Source organism: Pithys albifrons, chromosome 12 (assembly GCF_047495875.1).
Source record: "Pithys albifrons albifrons isolate INPA30051 chromosome 12, PitAlb_v1, whole genome shotgun sequence".
In the NCBI taxonomy this organism is placed as follows: Eukaryota; Metazoa; Chordata; class Aves; order Passeriformes; family Thamnophilidae; genus Pithys; species Pithys albifrons.
The window spans coordinates 10935719-10961156 of record NC_092469.1 but is presented as its reverse complement, the minus strand read 5'-3'; the positions used below and the strand labels follow the sequence as shown (position 1 = coordinate 10961156).

The 25438-nt window shown below is 36.3% G+C and overlaps 1 protein-coding gene across 3 annotated transcripts in view; it reads right to left on the bottom strand.

Moving 5' to 3' along the window:
• Positions 1-25438, bottom strand: part of FTO (FTO alpha-ketoglutarate dependent dioxygenase) — a 232843-nt gene that overhangs the window by 205229 nt on the left and 2176 nt on the right. The window contains exon 2 of one of the 3 annotated variants that reach the window (XM_071567364.1): positions 1655-1745. The exons of the other annotated variants lie outside the window; for them this stretch is intronic. The gene's annotated coding sequence lies outside the window, so the exon portion shown is untranslated. The remainder of the gene's footprint in view (positions 1-1654; positions 1746-25438) is intronic. 3 annotated transcript variants of the gene reach the window in all.

Genomic DNA, 25438 nt, shown 5'->3' with positions numbered 1-25438 from the left:
ATTAGTAAATGACGGTGTACTTTAATTTCTGTAGTTCCTTGTTCCACTTCTATTTTTTGTTCTTTAACTTAACAAGTTAACTATTCTTTGCTTACAAGTTTTCAAAAGCCTCTTACAAAAAGACTCAAATTTGTTTGCTTTACATACCACAGGGATTAAAAAGTAGTTAATATATATCTATTGAGAACTATTGTGCAGAAAATAGCTGTGTTGTACAGGGTTTAGCCTGTGACCCGCTTAACTTTATTCATAGAATGCACAATCCATCACGTACAAAAACACTGAAGAAAATGTGAGGTGTTGGTAAGTACCGCTGTTAGTGAGAAATTCTGCTAATTATTACACCAAATAAGCATAGTCAACAGGCCAGAGCTGTGAGAGGGCATGTTTCAGGGCATTAAATGGCTGCCTTGGATGGAGATGAATATATTACACTATGCCCTTTAACAATAAAACAATTTCCCTGACACTTACAAATCCAGGCAGCTCCAGCACGCAGATGAAGAGACGGACTGTACGTGGCACACAGCGATGTTCCAGTGCCACCTAGTGACGTGCACTTTAACTTGACTGTCTCCTAAGATTTATAGTACACAGAAAGTTCAAAAGCTAATTCGACTCGAGTGCAGAGTCTGACAGTGGAAGAGAAGCCTCACTCTTTGCCAAGAGAAGACAGACAAGGCAAGGTCATGGTGAGACAGACTCCTCCTCTTGCTTTACAACTAACCCCACGTGCCCTTAAATGGCTGATAAAGCATCACCTATGGTTTTATTACAGCCTGCTCTTACAGTCCTAAATCAGAGAAAAGCCTTGCAGGGAAGGAAAAAAACTAGTATATTTTAAAGCATAGATCACATAATGAAGAACTTATTAATTTATGTACCTGCAGCAGAAAGCCCTGAAATTATGTGTAATGAAAGACGATTCTAAGGTCAAAATTCTCACCTTGATGATTTGATTAAAATAACACAACCACATGGATTAAACCTTCTATTTTATTAGGCAAGTAGTAAAGTGCCTAAATACTGCAGGACTAAAAAACTCTCAGAAATCCAACAGGGAAAAACTTCACTCAGGAGTGGGCAGCACACTGTAACTAACTTTGGAAATGTTTACTGTAAATGTACTTGAAGTGTTTTAATCCATACCTTGCCTTAGGACCTAAACTGCTGTCACAAGAATCAATATTGTCCCTACTTAAAACAGCAGATAAAAAAGTAAGATAACATAACAATGAACAAAAAAGTCCAAAGTTTGACGATCACTGAATTATTATTGTCCAACTTTGAAAAATCTGTCATGTTTTACTACTTTTACAAGAATACTTCATTTTATCTACCAGAGCTCTGAAGAAAGAAAGAGGATTTAAACCAGAGTAACTCTTGATCTACATGTTAGAAGTTTTAATCCAAAAGTTCCCAAACTACCAGTTGCCTTAAAAAATACATGTAGGTCATCTACTCCAAAATAGGTACTTTTTCTTAAGGATCCTGAGATGCAGAGCCCTCTGAAAGTCAGGGGCATGTTACTGTAGTAGATTCCAGATGCAATCTTAAATTTAAATGCTGCATAAATTCCAATTCTTGACATCCAAGAAGCAAACAAGGAATATGGGTCAAGTTTTAGACAGTGGATAAGCCCACTTGGGCTTACCTTCAGTGCAGTCCCCAATCAAAACGTCTCAGCTCACATGCACTGGCATCAAGTTATCAACATTCGAGCTCTGTAGTCCACATCAGTTTTCCTGCCACACAGGAATGCTTCTCAGAACAGCTATCACCTGCAAAACTTCTTCCCTCAAAGTAAAACTCATCCAAGAGGAGAACACTTCACATTAAATTTCTGTCACATTCCTTTTGCAAAGCATATCATTCACATATTTGCAGGAATATAACATTTTCCCCTCTGCACCATACCAGCCCTTTCCTCCACAGGATTACGATTCTTTCCTTAAAAGCTGCAAAAACATATTTGCCATTATATCTCAATAATTTCTTGACTGGCCAAAGGTCAACTGGTCATATGCCTTAGATATTCCACATTCATAATTATCCATATTCTCAAATGATGCTGATTACTTATGAATGGCTACCCAGGCCAAAGCCACTTCTAAAAAAGGAATTGTTAAGCATTTTCCCAACAAAAGCAGTAAGCAGAGGAAGAATTAGAAGCAAAAAAATAAAACAAAGTTTCCAGCATCTACAAGCAAAAAAATAAAATAGTTTCCAGTATCTACTTCCAATGAACTATGTTTGCCATAAAATAGTAAATAAACAAAAAAAACCCCTCGGTGATGATTTAAAGCAATGATTTCTAAAATTGTGTTCTATTTTCTCTTTAGTTGTTACAAGAAAATGAATATATGAAAAAATGGCTTGATTGTACTCAGTTTTACTTCATTTACAATATTAATTGGTTTTAATTACATGACATGACAGATCATTGAATGCAAATAGGTTGATTGTAGTTATACAAGCTTCATAGAGTGTTTTTAAAAAATTCAATTTACTGTCACTGTTGTTTTACTTCTTTCCTATAACTGAAAGCTATTTGGAAGGTATTAAAAAGATTAAAATTTCTAAAAAAAATTCATCTGCTTCTCAGCATAAAAATTAAGTCGTTACCCTGTCTCTGATAAAGTAATTTCCTTTTAAAATTATGTGGAAACTCAAGCATGACCTATTTTAACAAATGCAGTGCAAGCAATACCAACTGTTCTACAATCAGAATTTGCAAAGCCCAAAATCCCCAAAACCAAAACAAGGACACATAAACAAGTATCCTGCACTTCAAGGACTCTGGAATCAATAAAATGGATTTACTCCTATGAAACTGCTCAGCAGTGGAGGGGGCAGGAGGGCTTCTTGCTTACATCAACTCTTTCAGGTATAGCCACAGCACAACTTTCTTTTGGATACAGACAGTTCCTATGCTAGGAAATCCAATGAAAAACTGAGGTAAAGAGGTAAAGAGTGACCTCTAATAACAGGTCAAAATGTATTTTGGTTAATATTAAACATTTAATTATTATCTAATTATTAATTCTTATTCCTGAACTATGTAATTGTTTTTACATTGTAGCAGATATAGAGTGATATCAACACTTGGGAGATTATCCCGATGAAGTCTTGAAAACTGCCTTGTATGACAGTAGATTATAATATGTGTCTTACAGAGAAACACTGCTAGTTATTAACAGAAAGTTGTCCTATAGAAAGCTATACTATATCACACTGGGGTTTATCCACCTTACTGCAGAGACAGTCTCTTTTCTGCTGTCAAGATGCTTTTGCTATATGTAAATATTTAATGTTATTACCATCATTCACTCAGTGCTCATATTGTCTGTTCAAGCATCTATTACTGTCTGCAAGATACACTTGAGGATAACACTTATTCATGTCTGCTGCTCAGTCACAGGCAGGCCCTACTTCTCAAAGATTCTTCAAAGTTTCATCATTTATTAAACATTGCACAAAGGCCTGCTATCATTTGCAGGGTTTTACTTGTGCAAGTGTAAACCTGAATGCATGGAAGAAACTATAGCAGTTTATACAATACCAAGATGGTACTTTTACCCAGGGTTCTGTAAGGAATTTAAATCACAAAAATAAATTTTACATTTCCTGAACTCCCAGGTAAGAACTATAGATCATATCAGAAGAATGCCAAGCACATTTTAGTTAACATAATTCTCTGAAAGGAAACCAAATTAAACATCAGTGGCCAGTTTTACATCTATTTGTAGCTGCAGGCATTACAATTTTTTTATACTTACCTAAATTCCTATCCTTGCATCTAATAGATGCATCACATATGTAACACAAGATTTTATCATCAATTTTATCCCTTGATACACCTTCCAATGAAACACCTTAGAAATCAGTTTTCCAAACCACTGAAGTCCTGTTAAGACAGACAAGAAAAATCATCAGAGTCCTCAAAAGGCTTGCTTAGGATTAAAAAGGCCTCTTCAAATCGATCTGTGCTTGCAAGTAACAAATCTGGGTAGGAAATGTATAAAAAGTAGTACAGAATTTCCTCATTTCACCTGCATACAGAGCATCAGTAGAGGGTTTGCAAAGTGTTCAAGGCTGGTCTGTTTGTTCAGTCTTTTAAGACATAAGCAGAAGCACCTAGACAGGGAGAGCTTACAAAAGCCTCATTCAAAAGAACAAAAGAAGCCTTTAACAAGAAGATACTTGAAATATAAAACTATAATGAATTTTTAAGGAGAATGTTACTTTTGTTTCAACAGTAATTAGCTGTATGAGAAGCAGGACAGTCTCTCTAAATGGTTTAAAACAGGAGTTTGTTTCAAATCTCAGTTTTAGTTTAGACATGAGATTTTTTTTATTTGTTTGTTTGTTTGATTTTGTTAGGAAACAGTAAGCATCACAAACAAACCATCCTAGAAAGTGCAAGACAGCAGAATTATTCCTTCTATCCCAGTGGACCATCACACTTTATGAACACATGACAAGATCTAACTGTTCATCAATGAGGCTAGAATGAAATGAAAACGTTGAATTCAAAAGATCTGCCTTTCAGTTAACATCCTTAATGGAAATTAGGGTTAAATGTGAATAAAATTAATATTTAATAACTTGAAAAACTTCTATCCCTTTCTTCTCTTTAAACACTAAAACTTAATTATAAAATAATGTAAAACAAGTGTAAATTTAAAAGAATCATTTTGAAGATTTGCATTAATAGTTCGAGACCCACTGACACAGATGAAAAGAAGGGGAATGGTGACATTATGTTGCTTTAAAGTAAAGTGATTCTATTCCTTGCCAACAGACAGCAGGAGCCCAAGGATGGGGGGGAGTGCTGTGGAAGGGAGGAGAGAGAGCAGGATGGATGGCACTGCAGGACGACAGCTCAGCAAGGCTGGGCCCAGGTAGAACATCAGGAGTGGGGAGGTTGAGGAGCACAAACTGCCAGAGCAGGACCTCAGTGTATTGCTTCACATATTACTGTGGAGTAAAAGGTTCATGTTCATGTCATGTCAGAGGTGACCTCATCACTGCCTGAAGGGAAGTTCTAGCCAGGTGGGGGTTGGTCTCTTCTCCCAGGCACTCAGCAATAGGACAAGGGGGCACGGGCTCAAGCTCTGCCAGGGGAAATTTAAGTTGGAGATCAGAAAAAAATTCTTTACAGAGAGATTAATCAGGCAATGGAATGGCCTGCCCAGAGAGGTGGTGGATTCACCATCCCTGAAGGCTTTTAAACTGAGACTGGATGTGGCACCGAGTGCCATGATCTGGTAAAGGGACTGGAGTTGGACCAGGGGTTGGACTTGATGATCTGGAGGTCTTTTCCAACCCAATTGATTCTATGATTCTACAGGGGCACAATCCAACCTGTAATTATGATGCAGCATGACACACAGAAAATAGTGCAGAATTTTGGAAAAAAAAGCTTCCAACATCAACACAACACCTGTCCGGAGTCTTGCAGCTCTTACGCAATCCAACCTGCTGCTCTGCCAAACTTTCACTTTGAAACCCCACACAAGGTGAACCCCATTTGCCTTATGGTTTTGCGCACACTGGTTACTGTCACACAGGCTGCATTTTCCATCAGTTACTGTGCTGTCATGTGGGAAAGCTAACAATTTTTCTCTGTTCCAGCACAGAGTTTTCTACATGGTTAAAAACAACACAAAACCCCTCAGATTTTGCTAATCTGTATTTCCATGGAAGGCAATTTGGCTGTAAAAAACTGAAAGGAGCTCACTCCACTGTTCTTCCTTATGCAAACTTTGAATTAAACACAGACTAAAAGTTGTTTCCACAAACAGTAATGCAATTCAAAATCTCAGATGTTTCCCATTCCTTTCTTGAACATAACTGAAACAATTTGTCACTTGCAAACAACACACACAATTGAAAGACAAGAGTGAGCTTTCATGGCAAGAATCAGTACCACAGGGTATGTACTTGAATGCTGAAAACTCAAATCCAAGAATTTCTTTCAAATCAGCTTTTGATTACTCTGACTTGAAAACTTTACCTTCCTCTTACACCCAAAATCTTCCCCCTGTACTTGCTAAATGTCTTTTGACCAGAATTCTCTTGAAGTTTTAACCTACTTCAAAAAACTTTGGCTTCTATGAGGAGGTGCATCTTTCATAAAATTGGTTAAGTAACATAATGAGTTCTAATAGTAACACCAAAAATATCCAGCACGATAATTTTTAAAGCATATCACTCTCAAAAGTTCAGCTTTACCAGAGCAAACACACCATTAACAGACACCATTGCTCAATCTCATTTTCCTTCTAAAGGGAAAATTCAAACCCAGTTGAGTATTATGGTTAACCTTTCCAAATACAGACAAGTTCAGCTGCACTGAGAAGCATATCTCTCCCTTGAATGAGCACAGATGGTCATTTCATTTCTGTCCTGCTCAAATCAAAGATAAGATAGATATAGACTTTTTTTAAGCAAAAAGCATCCAGATAAGACGGAAATTGATTACCTGCAAAATATTTTTCTTGGTACAAAACACTCAGCACCTCATCCAAACTCTAAAGGTTTATTAGACTTGACCATCACAATGCTAGTGATTTATTAAATCCCTTTTCCTAGCTATTTAACTTCTGCTAATTGAACTTTAAATAAAATGGTCTTATTTCCTCTCAAATGTTTTCTTGCCCCTTTCTGCATTCATTCTGTTTACATGGACTTTGTTGACTGTACTCTACCAGACAACATTTTAAAACCTGAACACCAATCAGGGCTACTCTCATTAAAAATATGACCTTTCACCTTCTATCAAGCACTGCTAACATAAATTACATTTTGCTGTAGCCCAAAGGTGTTAGAGATGAGAGCAGGATAAACAAAGTATAATACAAAGCCAGTTGGGTCAGCCTTTCATTACAGCCCTTTCAAAAGCTATTAATCTTGCTTGTAGTCAGTAGGCTGAAAATAACCACGTCTTCTAACCCACACTGTACTCAAAAGTAGCAGTAAGGACAGGTCATGCAAGATGCAAATAATTCTTGGTCTTCTTAAAACCACTTCAAATGGGTTTAGGTGAACATCATGGCATGTTACTTCAAATCTCACTGACAGGAGGAATCTCAGCAATATAAGTTGTACATTATTCTATGTCATAGCAGCTGCATTTGGCCATAATATACCACAAAGAATAGTTATGAATTAATCATGGTAAATTCAAAGCAACTATAAAGTAGTTCTTTAGGTTTTAAAATGTGAATAGAAAATACTGTTTATCAAGCTCAGCTTAATTTTTCTTTCAAATCAGGTTCCCCGTTCAAAACAAAAAAAGAACTTTACTTCTCTTCAGTCTACTTAGTGTCTTGTTGCCTTCTGACTTGTGCCAATTAACACTGACCTTTAATACATTCAAAAAGATTCTTATGTTGGTAGGGAACATGAAGATCCTGGAATCACACATTACTAGACAGCAGCTCAGTAAAAGAATGAAACAAACGAACCAACCAAACACTAACAAAAAACTTGGCAGTGTTAAGTACTGTCTGGAGAACAGATAAGTTGTAGGTTCAGTGCCCAGCTATACAACTAGCAAAGAGCTCAGGAATTTGCCCAAGGACAAAGAGGGACATGCCCAAAAAAAAGACAGGTAACTTAGAAAATACATACTAATGGTCAAGAAAACAAAAATAATTCTGAAAGAAATTAATATAAGTACAGGCATTTTACACATTTAGCCTTAGTCAAACAGTGTGAAAGGACACAGAGAAAGGGCCAGTGCCTTAGAAATCTCTCCCTTTCCCCTGCCAAATAAAAGTAGGCATTACTATATCTCAAAGAATCCAGCACAAGCCACGTACAAGACAGTCCTTAAGAAATACCATGACAGATTTTAGTAGTAGGCAACAATGATTTTGTCTACCTGTATCCTTCTTTTGGTACTTCATGGCCAATTACAGTAAAAGTTGCTCAACAGGATGCATACATAAGAAAATTCCTGTCATAGAGCAGATGCAAATTTAATTACTTTAAGTTAAACCTTCCATCTTGTCTAGAGGTCCTTCAAAAATGCAACTGTAAACAAGCACTACATTGCAATCAGGTGTCAAGGGTTTATTTGATCTCTTACAAAATATGTCACAAATCACTGGCAGAAAGTGGGTCGAGAAGGAGAACAAAGGAAGAAACTGTCAATGGACTAGGTAGCTCATGTGAGTATGCCTATTAGTGCACTGGATCTTTCTGCTCCTGTCTAATGCTGTCCATATAAAACCTTCTTAGTTTGACAGTGTTCTGTTATCCTGCATTTGATGTAATTTTTCTACAGTAAGCAAAAAAAAAAAAATCTGTGAAAAGAACTGATAGAGTAACCAGAGAAAACATTGAAGATTATTCTGCTAAAATATCAATTTTGTGCTATTTTTTATCCGTGATATGTTACAGAACTTATAAAAAACTACACATTTTTGAGAAAATAATCACATAAATGCTGAGAAAAGCTTGACTTTACATTGCAAGAGAATTATAGAAGGCCCCAATCAAAGCATAGCTGGTAACACATTCTCTTAATGAAGTAAATTAGGGTATTTTACAACTGACCAGAAGAAAAGTATGTGTATGTAATGCATGCACTTTACCTTTCTCTGAAACACCAGGTACTGCTGGGTACTAGAGTTAAAATACCAGACAACTCTGCAGACCTCTGGTGGTGCTGAAATACTGGCAGGTCACTGCTCATGAATCCCTGCACTACAATGTAGCTCAGGATGGACAGAGTTTAAATGACAAGTTAAGAAATGAATGGATATACAGCTATGGGGACGTACATCTTACAGCAGAAGGACTGGGTAGGTATTTTATTTAGTAGAACCCCTCAGATGTACATAAATGTACAGTTTTCTGTAGGTGCTCAGTTAAACCATTTACCCCAGAATTAAAGCTATCATTAAAAAACCAATGAAAATTCAAGACTGAATAAGCCAAGCATCTCTCTGAATTCTTCTGAGATGTCTGGAGTTAAACAATAGATGAATTATGCAGGTTCAGCAACAAAGACTCTGGGCTGCTTAGCACAGTTTGTGGGTCCCAAGCACATGTTGGGAGTGTGGGGGGACTAACCCAAAATACATCAGGCTGAGGCAGTTGAGGTCGGGAACCAGCTGTAGGTACATCCCTTGTAAGGCCTCCCAGAACCCCTGGGCAGAGTCAGACAAGCTTTAGGACACACCAGTCCTTCTTCAGCCTTGTCCAACTTTTATAACCTTACACGTTGGTCTAACACATATTAGCTTTACTTATCAAACTTGCCTTAACATGGCAAGGAAAATATCAGAATGGCTGTTCTTACATTAGACACTTAAATACGACTGTCGGAAACTTGAACTTACTTTTCTCTGATTCAAACAGAATTAACTTCTACATAACATTTACTGGATATTTTGGTTAAGTGCCTATTTATTCAGAAAAGAAAAATAACGGGAAAAAACTTCCCTTGTGTTCATTAATTATGGCTGGTCTAAGCACTGAATTAATATTACAATGCATTTTCATGAGACCAAAGCATACCCTTAATACTGTAATACAACAACTTTTTCAAAAACAATACCCTGAAGAGTAAACTTAGAGAAGGCCTACTGAGTCAGAAAAAACAGCCCAAGGAGTTCCTCTTTCATGCAACCAGAATTACCCCAAACTGTGGGGGAATATTTTCCTCTTAGGCTGACAAAACCAAGCCTTTCTATGTTGAACTAAGCCGAAAGAGCAGAAAAAGAACAAGGTTAGGTAGGAAGCTGACTGCCTACTTTGGACAAGGCCTGACCTGACTTCCTATCCAAGTGACCATTTTTCCTGTTTAATCAGAGCTGCATGTCATATTTATCAAACTGGTAAATTTCGTTCAGTTCTGTATAATTTATGTGTCTTACATACACTTTTCTGCCACTGAGCAAAGAACCCAAATTGTTAGTTTTCCCACACAGATACCTTTATCAGAACACGCCCCTTTAAGAACAACTGACATTCAATTCTTTCTTTTTAACAGGAAATTTCCTCATTTAAAAAAAAAAACCCAAACAACCAAACAAAAAACCAAAAAAACCAAAAAACCCCCAAAAAACTAACAAACAAAACCCAAAACCCCCAAATAGAACTGGTTTATGTCCAATCTATTTTATTCATTTATTTGATAACAGAATAGTTGCAATCACTTTCCTTAGAATTGAGTTTTTTTAAATCCCTCCAATGACTTTAACACTGCATTTACCAACAAAAATGCATTAGGTCTATTTATCTCATTCCAATAAAATTTAAATAGTGCAACACATTATTCATCTATCCATATTATAAACTCTTGTGTACATTAAGTGGATAATATTATTAATACTAATGTTTCTGTAGGCTATTCATAAAATAAATGGTAGACAAAGTAATTCCATCTATTACACATGGAGCTCAATAACAGCTGTAAATGAGAAAATTGCAATAGACATACTGAGTAATAATCAGAACTAAAACGACAACTGTAACAATATATCCATTGTGTAAATGTTCTGATTATAGAAACACAGACTAATCTGCAATTTTTCATCACTGATAAACATTGGTACCCAGCCAGAACTCAGATTATATTTTATCCACTTACTAAAACACAGATGAAAAATCTACTTGATTTATTAATTTAACGAGATAGATACAACAAATACTTTGTTTACTATGATACAGAAATATGTGCAGCATGACATCAAATCACCATACCTGCCTAAAAACTACAGCTAGCAAAATGTACTATACCTTTCCATGCATGTAGCTACAAATATGACATACAGAGTTTTGCCAGCATAATGTCATAAAGCTATACTGGCTTGTCAGTAGAAGTTCTCTAAGGCTTCTTGTTAACATTTACAGGCACCACTTGATTCCAGCCCAGAGCCTGCAAGAGCAACTGCTCATGTCAGAAAAGAGATTGAGGTAAGTTTAAGAGCTTTGGTGATCTTAGTTAAAAATCTTTTAATTACTGCTAATATCTTCACATTTTTATTACTGTACATGTAATAACGCCCAGAAATGGTTAGTAGAAGCACAAAAAAACATATGTGGCATGCAACAAACACAGCTGAGTAACACTGTGAGGTTAGCTAAGAGAAGTCTAGATCAGTTCTAAGAATGAACACAGAGGTCTGCTATTTGGGATTTAAGTCATCTGATATAAAACTGCTGCAGTCAAACACCAGACATGATTTTCTGTTAATGGTGCCAATTTACTAATAGGAAAAGACTCAATGTGGTAAACACCATTGATTATTATATAAAGGCTCCCTAGAAAAATGCCAGGTTCCTTCCATTTTCTGCCTCTTTACCAAGAGTCACACAAACTTGCCAACAAGAGATGAAAGAGGTTGAGGTGTGGTCCAGCTTCTTGATAGTGACCAGATGGGGAAGATGCTGCCATTGGCATAAAGCCCAAGGAGAAAGAAATCTATGGGGACATGGGGAGAGACAAACATACCTGACAGCAAGACAAGAGCTCTCTCCCAGACCATGGGGATCCTTCATTCCCCTTTGCTTATATTGTCACTGCATATGCACAGATGATTGAATATATTATGCATGGGAATTAATCACGTCACTGGCACTGTCAAGAAGTCACTGAGCTTTTATTATGCATGCAAAGTTCTGCCATTTTGCACATGCAGATGAAATTTGGAGTTCTCAAATAAAGAATTCCAAAACTAAATTAGAAAGCAGAGATTAGGCCCAGGGTCACAACAGTAGAAAAGATTCCACATGCAGAGGAGATTTTCTGAGAATCAGTAAAGGGATTCTAAACAGCCCATATTTTTTCAGCCTGGTACCTCTCTAAAGGACTCAATGGCCAAGTCCCAGCAGGTTTTTATGCATGAGCAGTTCACATGTTCTCCCCAACTATTTGTTTGGATTTTTTTTTAATTATTTGCAGCTAAGTTAACATTCCATGCTTAAAAAAATCTTCTATTTCTTTTCTCAATATTAATTACCCTTGCTCACTACTTCTCATAAAACAGGAATTAGCAGATGCCCAAGTGAAAAATTACTTGCCTTTAAAAAAATTTGTTGCAGTTACCCTGCCTAACAGTCCCACCTGAATTCATCAGAATATAAAAAATAGCATAAACACAACCCTCTTTTTCTAAAATTCAGCTCCAACATTAATTGAGGTGAGGAGAATGAGGAGAGGAGCAAAAGTGTTGTACTACTATCAGACTGTTGGGTTTGCAAAAGACTTGTTCCTCCTACTGTTTGGCACAGTGGTCACAACTCACCTTCTCCAAACATGTCAGTGTAAGAGCTGGAGAGCCTCAGCCCTTCCCATGTGCTCACAGTAAAAGCTCCTTCAGAAAATAACTAAATCTCTTAAACAGCAAACCATACATGTAAATTCATTTTCATATACTGTACACAGAAGTCAGTCTTTACATTCCAGTCAAATAAATGCTACGATATTACACTGGAATCCACTTGGTGTCTGGCTTTGTAATTCCCATTTTATTGATTCTTCATCACTTGGTTTTGTGTGTGTTTTCTGCTTTACCAATCTTACCCCTAAAATATCACATTGCCCCTCTTTTTTAAGTTCTTATTTTGTTCCTTAATTGCTCATTGCCTGCCTTCACTATTGATTTCATTCTCTAATTCACTTCTCGTAAGAACTGAAATATATCCTGTTCTTTACTTAAATTCCTTGGAAAAGGAATTACACTTTCAATAATTTACAATAATCTTTATTTAATTCATCAGTTTATCATGCTCAAAATTCTTTCAAGCAGAAGTCAACTTTACAGCACTGGATACTATGGCATAGCCCCAGCTTTGAGGAAACTTGACTTCTGAGGCAAAGTTGTCCTACCAGAAGTACCATTTCAAGAAGTTGAAAAGAATTTTCTGCTTAAAGTACTTTTTCAGGATGGTCTGACAGCTATCTCCTCTTTTCCATGCCTTAGAAAAAAATTCTAAATAACTAAGAAAAACAAAAGCTAAATTATTTAGGCTTCAGAAGAATATAATGGCAGAATTTCAGGATCTAGCAAGACACACTTCATTGATCTGACTTAAATGAGTTAACACTGACTTTCTAAATTTCGCCTTATTCTACTGTAAATCAACCAAGAGATTTCTTCCTTCTTCATGAATACTTAGAGCTTTAGGATACCAATAGTTTAACAAAGTTGATTTGCAAACAGCCAAAACTAGACCAAAGTTTACGGAATTTACACTTTTTTTAAAAAGGCTTCCATGCCTTTTAAAGGAGTTTTTTCAGTTTCTCTCACAGATACTCACTTATGATTTCCTTCATCACAAAAATGCACATTTTAGACATAGACTTTAGTTTTTAAAAAGTGTTTAAAAAGTACTAGTTTGGAAATAGGAAGTTAATTTCCCATCCCCTGGAGTCCCATGGCTTTAACAACAAAACTTTTTTATATATTTATGCAAACAAGAGACAAGATTATTACACAAAGAACTCACACAATAAACATCTTCTGCATTTCATCAACGTGAAGAAATGCTGAGCACACTCTATTCTTAAATATTCACAAAGAGTGTAACAGAAATCTTTCCTTCATTTTTAAGTTCAGTTTCTGATAAGCATGAAGCACACCCTCCTTTACGATACAGAACTGCAAATAAGTATTACCAAAAGCTTAAAGTGCATTTAAGAGTTTGAGATGTTCTAGCCTTATAATTTAAATCAACTCTTGGAGAGTCTTATATAATTCATCATGCACAGCTACCGTACATGACTAACAACAGTGACTGCTAAATTAATTTTTACAAAACTATAAATGCTTTGAAATGCCATGGAGGAAAGCTCTTGAATAGGACCTCCATTATTTCCAGAATAGAAGAAATATTGTTACTTTTGTTAACTGACTGCATGATTAAACTCCTTAAGTTGCAGAGTACAGAGGTACATCACAAGGTTAAGACAGGACTCAAGACACGTCAGCCTTTGTGTACCAAAGGCCCCAGACAAGCAGCAGGCTGGGTTAAATGCAGAACTTGAACCGTGGTGTCTAAAGTGGGCAGAGGGAATCTCTTGCTATGCCCTGTGATACCAAGGGTTCACACAATAAAGAATCTCTGCATTTCTTCACAGTCTTGTTTGGTAGCATACACCAGCTTCTTCTTTCTACCCCTGAGTATATTTTATCAGTAGCTAGAAATGTCAGACACTTCGATGGTAAACAGAACTATCCTGGCCTTTTTTATTTTCCTACACACCAATACTAAAGAAGGTGACAATATAATCTGCCCCAGGCAACTCTATCACCATCCACAGTAGACAGGTCATTTTCCTTTTTATCAAAGAGGAGAGTAGGTCATCACATTTTAGTACATGTTGACACCAGTGCTAGTAAAAAGAGATAAGAATTCAGTGCCCTTAAGGTGCCTTAACCTCTATTTTACCTAATACAGATATTTCACAGCTCTTGTATTAAAGCCAGAAGAGAGACAGATTTGTACCCTGAAAGAATGGACTACAAAGGTCTCAACCTTTGTGACAAGCTGATATTTGTACTGCAGAGAGTACAGGTGACAAAAAAGCACTTCCCTTAAGGTATCTACCTCTCTCTTACTTTGGCTAATAGGATTTACTTTTTTCCTCTAACACCATAGAGAATCATGGATGTTTAACCTCTCAAGTATGGCTTTTGAAGACTTGGAAGTTGAAATAAAAAGCACATGCACACCTTCTGCCATCCTGAAAACAACTTCAGGAGTTTCTTTGTTTGATTAAAATATTTTACTTTCAGCCAGGATACTCTTAATTCAGAACACAAAACAAAATAATGACGCTTAACTGCTGTCATCTTTATTCACTGAGTTTTCACTTTCAAATGCTAATAGCTAAAGAAAGTTGGAAAAAGCTACTATGGCAATGCTCCACTTATCTTTTAAGGCAATGGGAAAAGACACCATCTCCTAATTGTTAATACCTACACATCTGTACGTAATCGCTTACCTTTCACTGAATTTTATGTTACATAAAGTAGTTTCTCCACATCCTTTTAAGATAAAAGTTAGAAAGATCTGCAGGGCAAGAGCAAGAACATCACAAACTCTTTCTTATTACACAGATGGGACAGCATTCACAAAAGTACTTCCATTTGGAAAAATATAAAGATACGAACACACTTGCAATAAACTCTATAATGATGCTCAGTTTCTCCTGCAAATTAATATAAAACGTTACTTCAATACAGGATAAAAAGCAGCCTCTGGTTAGAGGAGGAACAGGTACTCCACAGTTCAAGTGAAAAAATGAATTTGTTCTTGAAGGTTCTAAACTTCTTTCCCCCAGGAACACAATTACAAAAGAGTATTAACTCCCAGTAGAAATTAAACCTTGATTTATACAGTCAGAGAAAAAGGCAACATCTGTCTGAAATGAAAATTAACATTCCTTTAGTTTCAAAATAGTCTGGTCAGTTTTTCTATTAATTTTGATAAGATTTTTTTAAACTGTGGAGGCCAAGAAAGTAGTTCCAAGTTCAGAAACCATAACAACAAACACAATGGCTCAGTGTTTAAATGTTCTTAAAAGCACTTAAATGGTTGCATATATACAGACTTCCAAAATTCAGTCCTTCTTCACCAAAACATGTTGTGTAGTCATACATGACTCCAGAAAAGAGAAACATGAATCAAAACTTACTAACATTAACTTTGTGACCACCTTAAAGTGTTTAGAAGATCATAGTTTTAACATCCAGTAACAGGCCACTTCATTTGCCAAATAATTTTGCACCTTTATGGCCTGCACACACACAAACACATGAATGCACATATTTTATACTCCATTTCAGACTAGGCACACATCAATGCATTAGTAAATACTAAAATCAAAGAATTAGATGGAAAAACAGCAAGAGCATTCATGATTAAGAGCAAGAAGACCAAAAAAGATCTCCATGACATGGTGTGGCATTTTAGATCAGTGCATCTGATCTGAGGTCTTTTGCAAATGACATTGTAAGCAAAAAAAATAAAATCTGGTTTAGAAAACACACTGAGGACAAATATATTACAAAAATCTATTTGTGTCTAAGACATATGACAATAACCACTACTATGAGTATTGTTTTTACTGTATTAGCATCAAGATATTTTGAAACTTGAAGGGAAAAAAAAGTAATTTTACACCCAGTTTGCAAGATAACCATACTTTTCTGCTTTGGATAAAAGTTTTTGGTTGGTATTTTTGATGTCATTATAATATACCATTTCAACTGCAAAGGAATGGAGATATTTTGAGAGAAAACAGATATGTTTGAAATCCAGTAAAATAAATTGTGGTAACAGACAGGTGTTGTCCAAGTGAATAGCAAATATTACATTACAGTGGGATATGACTCTACCAAGCATGAAGCAACTTGTGATTGCATAAGTGATTTACCTACACACCAAGTTTATATTCACAATTAACCCAGCGGTAGAATTCTCATTCATTAAATTAAATATGAAATTCAACCCCAAATGTCTTCAGCATTCATTATCAGAAGATACAAAGATGCCTCCCTATTAAATATTTTCAATGTCAAGCACTTATTACTTACTGAATTTCAGCCTTCCTGACTCTTTATGTTGGATTTTGATGCTCTTTTATGCACTGCAATCTGTACTCAAGAGAAAAATTACCATTTTACATTGCCTTCATATTTTTACTTTTTTTTTATGATAAATTCTATCTTCTCTTCATCTTGTTCAAGAGGAAAAAAAATAGTATTTGAAATAAACATTTCAGTCATTTTAAGTTTGCACAACTGCTTTACAAATCACACAGCCTGACCTCCTCCTATAATATTACATTACAGCAAGATCCAAAATAACATTCCAATTTGACAGCTAACCTCAGGCACCACTGGTCTAGTATCTCTCTGCTTATACTGCTGGCTGAAGAGCTGATAGGATACGCAAGACAAGCTGAGTTTAACTGGCAGAGCTGTTCAAATCTAAATCGTGCTATTTGAAACTTAGACCACAGGAGACAACAGTTCACTTTTTACCGTGGCAGCAGAATCAACCTCTTGGCCCTGTGAAAGTCATATGAATACATTCAGCACACACAAAAAATATCTCCCTATATTATGATCAAAGACATATTCAACACACATTTTTTATGCACATTTGATCGTCCTGTTGACAGTCTTGGAAGTTAAGTAATATGGACTGCTGCACATAGGTTTCAAACCTTGATGGAGCCCAATGGCAGGCTACTTTTGACAGTCAAATAATGACAAGCACGTTGCAGGCCAATGCCCGTCATCCATGAACATCCTGGCCTGCTCCGAGCGTTGCGCAGCAACTAAGTGGACGGTCAAAGGTTAAGTTCGAAGAAGACAGCAATGAAGGGCAACTGTCATGCACCACTGAATACTGTGAGGCAGCAAAGAGTGGTTGTCTTCTGAAGAACATGCAAACTGTTCTCATTCTGTCCAGGCAGACACATATTTGAAGGTCCTAAATGAGACCACTGCCAATTCACAAAGAGCCAAACTGACAGCATGCCATTCAAACTGTCTCTCTCAAATTTGACTTTTTTTTTTATTTCAAATCACAAATGCATGCAAAGTATAACATTAAATAGAACTCCCAGCAGTTCTTTTAAGCAAGCCAGATTTCGCAGGCTAGGAAGAGTGAGGAGAAAGACATGTAAGCTTTTTCCCTTCTTGTTATTTAATATTTAAGAGAAGTATAGCTATTTCAAAAGAAATTCTTCCATTTTCTTGTAATGACATTCCTTTATTTCCAAAATTACATCTGTTATAACCCTTGTTTTAAATACTGGGGTTTCTTCCAGTATTAAAAAGCAGAGTCTAGCACCTTATAATAAGTCTAATACAATCACCTGGAATTTAAATTCTGCATTTGTATATTAATATCACAATAGAAGCATACATTAAAGCATGAAAATAAATACTTTGTATCAGTCTCTAAATAGTCAAAGCATTTCTGTTATAAATGGTATAATAACACTATATTCTATTTGTTTAAAAGCACTGTTTTCTGTGGAGTTATGGCTTGAACAGCATGATTAACAAGGAAATTGCATTATTTTGCATAAAACATATACATCTTACTTTTAAACCATTGCCAGTAAAGATGTATATTTTTATTTACACATTTAAATTATGTGATCATATTCACATTTGCCTCTATTAACATATAAAAGACTTCAGGAAAAATAGAAATCCTTTTTTCTATTAGATAAACAGTGACGTCTCTCATATTTCATATGAATGAATGCTTGACACTAAATTTAATCAAGCTGACAAAGGATCATATGGGTTAGCTCTTTATGCCCTTTCCATGAACAGCCCATCTCCTCTGCACTTACAGGGCCAAATATTGCCCTTTCACGAAACAGATCAACATTCAAAGTGCTTGTTTCTTTTGCTGGGTCACTGCCATCATCCCGCCCGTGACATTGCTGCTTTGTACCACCTTCCGTCATGATACCAACACATTAGAGACCCTAATCACAAACTGTGCTTTGCAAACCCAAGAGAAAATGAATTCTCATTATTTATGAGGAATGTGCTCGGATCACGAAGCATAAAACCATGAGACTGTCATGTACACAGACACACACAGAGCACAACCTCTTTAAGGTAGGAACCATATTCATTTATCTTATTGCACAACTCATACTATCAACACTTTTCATAACATAGATAATGACCAATCTGCTGTCCCGATCACAATGAATTACATTCAGGAAGCCAAAACCACAAAATCATAACTCAACTTTTTTGGACTGAAGAACAAATTTCTCTTTCTGCGCCATAATGAAGCCCAAATCAATTCAGAAGCCCTTCTGCATTTGAGATTTCCAGGTCTTAAATTCTGGCTGTCTTGACTGCACTCCTTATTGTTGAAGTGCATAAAAGCCCCTGCACACAAACTGCACCCCCTGACACTTTCAACATGGGTTGCACAGTGTGTGTGTGTGCACACACAGAGGAGACACTTCAGGGAGTCCAGCCCTGTCCTAATGAACTGGACTCAGTACACAGACACCACTCAGACTCAAGGAATGTACACAGTGTATCTGATATGCTATCAATTTACTTTTCATAATGGGAAAGTTAAGTTTCTCTGCACTTTAATTTCCTTCTGTAGAAGAGGGAAAAATACCTCCCTGCTACAGGAGATGCTTTGTGAGGGCAAGCTTATGAAATAGCATGAGAAGATACACTAGGGAGCCACAGGTAAATAGAACATACAATACAAATACTTCACTAACCCAGGATGTTTTTAAAACAGTCTGGGGAAGGCTCACCAGTACCTACAGTTTATTATAAAAGTTTAAGCTAGAACACCAGTACAAACTCTGCTATATACTCTTATCAAGCACAACAACTTGAAACACTCAAGTGATTACCAGAAGTTTTCTGAAATATCAGTTCCCATAGTTGGAAAATTCGATACAAGTTTCAACTCATAGTTGCAACAATACTGAAGAAAAGCTCATGGAATGCAACTTGAAAATACAAATACCAAGAATGCAAAGAAACCCAGAAGAACAAAAAAGCTTTTAAAAAGAAATTCCCCATGACACATTCAAGCAAACTTGGTGAAAGAGCCAGGCACTCAGGAATATGAGTTTTAACTAATGCAAGTATAAGACTTTTGAAGTCTTATAAAATGGAATAGAAGACTGTGTAATCAAAGCATTGGCAGTCTCATAATCTGCTTTTATTTCATTTCTGCCTACTTATAAATGCTTGCCATAAACCCTCCCCATTGAGCTGAGATTGATGGTGTCCATATGAACATATCATGGACTACTTTCTCAGAGAGCAGCAACAGAAGCTCAAGAACCCACAGACAGCACACCCCAGGTGGCTTCCAATCTTTACAATACAGAAGCTTAATGGCTTCTGTTTTAAAGAATGGGGGAAGTCTATGCAAACCAACATTGCCCCTGCATTTCTGTAGAAGACAGAAGTGGATCTTTTTGAATTTCAGCAAAATCCAGGTTTACAAAAACAGTTTCAAACCAATCAGAGCTTTGGTATAATTTCCAGTGGTTTTATATTGTATACTAAAATATGGTACTTCTTGTGGCACTTAAAATATAATCTCAATACACATCTGAAATACTTTACTCTAAATTTATATCATTGGAACACCTTTCCATAATTTTTATGCTCTGCAACAGTGGCATGTTTGACAAATATTCATTTCCTTTACAAAAGTTCATCAGAAATTTCTATTTAAACTCTGACACCAAATAAGATTTCCAACTCAGAAAATGGTAATTTCCCTGATGTTTATATTCACTGTTTATGGTGAAGGCCCCAAATAACTTTCTCCCACCTAACAGCATTGGACCAAATAATTTGCTCTGGTTTTATACGGTGACTGGGTACATCCACATGCACCACAGCACAGCTCAGAATTTTACTCACTGCAGCTGTTTGCCATCACATGATTTAGATACCAGGCAATGAAGTATTTCCTTTGAGCACATGAGCATCATTACCTGCTGCACTGACATCATTTACAGGAGAAGTAAACATAGAAGAGAATCAGAAGAGAATACAGCAAAATATAAATTGTTTTCAGATCTACAAGCTGTTGTCTAATTAATTTGCATAAAACTATCCTTTTGAACACAATCTTCAGACAGCCCTTTCCAAATACAAATGTACATGTCAAGAGGCCTCCTGCTTTGAGACAACAGTCAGGTTTGTAAAAGCTTCTTGCCCAACTCAAGTGCACATTCAAAATCAGTAAGATTAGGCTTCTAAATTCCTTTAAATGCTTGTGCAAATCCTGCCATTTCCATCAGAGTTTAAAAAAAATCTTATTAAATATGCATTTGAATGTGAGTTTTACCAGTTACGCTGTTAGAAGTATATCTAAGGTGTACGGGTTTTGCAGAGAATAACAGCAATGTATCCAATTCAATAGTTCTTTAAAGTTACTGTTGATTTTTTTGAGATGAAAACTTTATCTGATCTTTACCTCCTTTTTGCCCTATATGCACATACAGTGTAGCTTTCATGATTTTTCACTGGGAAGATCCAGAGTGTGAAATTTCTGCACTCAAGAGGACAGAGCAGGCATGAGAACTGCGAGGTTTTGCTTTATGTAAAATCTTGTGCCAGCATAGAGTAAAATCTCTCTGGTAAATCGCAGGCAGAAGTTTCAATAATTTTAGCATCTGTACAGAAATATGCAAATCAGACCCTGAATTTAATATTAGGAGATGTTTGATTTCAGTACAGTTTTAAACCTTAGAACAGAATCAGCAACATATTTTAATCAGGTACCTTTTCAAGCATTCACTGCATGAAGTACCAGTTGCCTGAGGGTTATGAAATAATACTAAAAACTTTATAATCATTCATTGATTTAGTTTTGAGCATAGTATATCATTTGAATCCAATGGGAACATAAAGAGCTATTTGTGAGGTCAACCACAGTACAGACAGAGGCTGACATGATATCGATGGCAAGGTGGAAAGAAATTGCCAAATACAGCAGATCAATACCTCGTTTCACTGTTACACCCTTCTGGAGACATAAAATATATATCTTTACAGCTACGAAAATAATAATAATGAAAGTGGGAGATAAATGCTTCCCTCAAGGTAAACTATTTGATTAGCTGAGGGCAAAGGTGACAAGAGCAGTTACACTAAAGTAACTTTACAGTCTTAAATAAAAATGGTGGGAAGAGCAGCAGATAAAAGGGAAAATGGAGCTGAACAAGTTCTAGGAGATAAAGACGTAATTCTTTTAGAAAGTGGGGCAGCATGTAGACAAAGGCAAAAAACTGTTAAGCTAAATATGGCAGAGCAGAGTCTCCTCCCAGATTCAGACTCCAGGAACTACACAAAAGTGTTTGGAAATTAGAGCACTACCATTTTCTATCCAGAGGGCTTCAAATGTTTAATCTGTCTCACACTTTAAACACCAATAAATACTCATAACCATGTTCTGCACTTCACTAGGGTATCTAACAGAATACCATTACATGCTGCAGTGCTTTTCAGTCTCAGCTGAAGGAAAGAGGATAATTTGATATTTTGGATGCTCTTGGTCATTACAGGTCAATTAAATAATCTAAGAAATGGATGAATGGATGAATTATTGAAAGCATGAGAGCCCAATCCTCTTCAGCTGAAGGCTGTGAAAGGTTGGTCATCAATTGCACTGGGAACAGAATCAAGTTTTAGGCAATCACTGTTTGGCCTGTCTAGTTTTCACCAACCTGGATCAGATGAAACTGAATCCTGTTGCTACTTTTACGCACTGTGAAGTCTCTCCAAATGATACAAGTTGAATCAGTTAAATTATAACAAAGAAAGCAGACAGGTAATTAGGTAAATAAAAACACTGTACATTTTGCCAGAGGAAAAAACTAATTGACACAACAAAAATTTTCTAAAATGCATGGAGCATTGAACCAGCCTTTAAAGTAACACCAGTTCTGCATCTTGGCCAGCTTCCAGGACACTTCTTGCCTGCCATGAACTGGTCTGATACCAATGACTGTCTGTGGCAGCAGCCCAGTGTGGTGAGTCTAACGAAAGGTCAGGGTTAATGGAGCCATTTCCCACAGCCACGTCCTACAAGGTATTGTGCACCCAGAACAGACACTGCACTGCTGGATGCAACCCAGGCCAAATTTTAGTTGGCTAGAGGATACACAAGTAGCCTTCCAATGTAAACGTACAAGATTCTGAAAAAAAACAATGAGAAGAGAGAAGAGATGCCATACTTGGATATGGAACACGTACAGCTCTCCATACCACTGTCTCCTGTCCTGGATCACTAAGATCAAAATAAACTGATGACCTTTAGACCCCTGAACATTGGACTTCTCTTACACTACTCTCATACACAAAACCTTCTCAGGCCACAATCCACAAAACATGAATTACTGTTTTAAGCAGCCATTCTCCTCACATCCTTAACTCCAAGATCTTGGAAGATTCTAGTATGTGAAGCATAGATCTGTTCTTATTTACAGCAAACACAAGTGACTGAACGTAAAACAACATGTTTAATAAATCTGCAAAGCCTAAAGTACCAATATAATTCTGAGCAGAAAGACAGACATGCACTTCTTAATTAAGTGGGTGATGTTCTAGTTAAAACAAAAAGACAACCCTGGGCCATAGCTAAGATTAAGCACGCACTCTTGCAAAGGAAGCTCCTACTATTATCAATGTAAAGGCTTTAAATCACAAAAAATAAACCATCTAATAGTCTGTATTCAAGTAAGTAGAAAGTCAGGACACAGACTGATTTGGATTAACGCATTTTCAGTTATAACAAGTAATTTTACAGAGGATTAGTATCTTGATGGTCTGATCAATACTAGGCACTGCTGCTATTACAGATGAAGAGAAAATTACCCCTCCAGTAATAAAGTGTGTATGTCTTGGTTCTCCTTCATTTGCCGAGTCCATTACTGTAATGGTCCCAGCATTAGCGGCTGAGGCAATTTAAACAGCAGGAACGTGATGAATTTAAAGCAAGAAACATTTGCCACTCATTCTTTCTTGTATTTTATTCTGCATATGCAAGGCTTCTACCTGACCATTTCCAATATACAAATCATGTGTTATGTGACTATCAACACTATTTCTTAATTATTGTCTCATTAATAATGGGAAGGGCCAATAATGTGATTACCACAAAAATTGCTACTGGCATATTGCTGCTGATTCTGCTAAAACCTGCACACCATTTACCTAAGCAGAAATATGACATGACAAGAAGCTTATTTAACTGCATCTAAGATGTTCCATTAACTTTAATTTTCCCAAATACAACTTCTAAAAGAAACTATTTAATCTGTCAATTAGGAATTTTTGTTTTGTTTTTTTTTAACAATGCTTTTCTATCTTAAGAGGTAGAACAATAAAACAAACAAAAAAATCAACATAATATTTGAAGAAACTATTATAAGACAATGTTAAAGTTCATATATTTCATTGTATGGTATGGGTGACATTTTTCAGCATTAATCCTAAAACCATTCCCTTAATCATTCCCTGAGAATACTTGCCTAATTTTCCCTGAGCATTAATATTTTTAAGCAACATATTTCTTCTTGCAAATATGTATTATTTCCAGGCAGCAAAAATTAGAATGATGTAGGAAATAAGACTTTCATTGAAATCAGCCATATTCCTTTTTCCTTTCCATAAATAAAATACAAAGCTTTGTGTTATTTAAAGCTTTATGTTTCCTTGCCACTTTGTCTAACATGTCTCACAAATGTGAAACTGCACATGAATATCTTTGTAAAAGCCCTTGTGAATATTCAGATATGTGCATATTGATGCATTTATTATTTGTACAGCAATAACTTTATTGGATTGGGTTCCCAGCTGTGTTGGGAGCTGTACAAACATAACAGTAATGTCTGTGAAATACATTCTCTGCAGTCAGTTCTGGTTCCCCAGTTCTGTGAATTAGCATAAACAGCTACAGAAAGTAATTGTGAACTGGGTTTAGTGGTCTATTCCAAAGACCTATCAAGGTAATACTTCTACTTTAACAGAAAATGATACTCCAGACAAACTGGTACCTTCTCTTTCACATGGTAATGACACAGGGTCTTAATAGGCAAATGGTGGAAAAAGGAAGCACATAGGGGAAGTCAACAGAGCTTGGCCTCTGTCACACTGAAACTTACTTTAAAAAACCCACTTTGACTAAGTCTTAAGAACAGCCTTACATTAAAGATTAGCTTTTTTAACTCGCCTGTGAATATCAATCAAGATAATAAACATTCTAAAGGTAAAACAGCTTTCTTCCCAAGTCTACAGGTGGAATAGTCTACTTAAATTACCAAATAGGAGGTTTATGTTTGGTTTTACTTTGTGTGGTAGCTTTTCCACACCCACTAAAAAAGCACATGGCCAACTCTGACCAACAATGTATGGAAAAAAGAATCACGATAACTACAAACTGTACTAATTAAAATGAAATTCTAAGTTAAAACTAACAAACATAAACCAACCCCAGTGGACTGTTCCATAAAAATGCCTTTCCAGCTAATGAGCAACATCTACTCAAACAGCTCTGGGTTTATCTACAGAAGTAATATTTGCTATGAGGAAGTCCAGAGGAGCTGATGGCATCCAAGAGCTCTAAATGTGTCTTTAGAAACTTCAGAATAGATTTGCTATCCGCTTAAGACTCAGAGAAATATTCTAGAGGACATTATCATCCCCATCATGGTGTTTACGACAGGTAATTAAGTCCCAGCTATTTCTTCCCAATTTTTTGAGACCCTCTTCCCAAGAATGAATCTGCATGCTCCTCCCCTTGGGCTTGGAACACCAAATACTAACATAAACAATTTCACTTCTGCTACACATTTAATCTTATTCAATACAATTGAGTGATCTGCAAAATGGAAATTGCTGTATGACAGCACTGCACTGTAAAGAACTTCTAC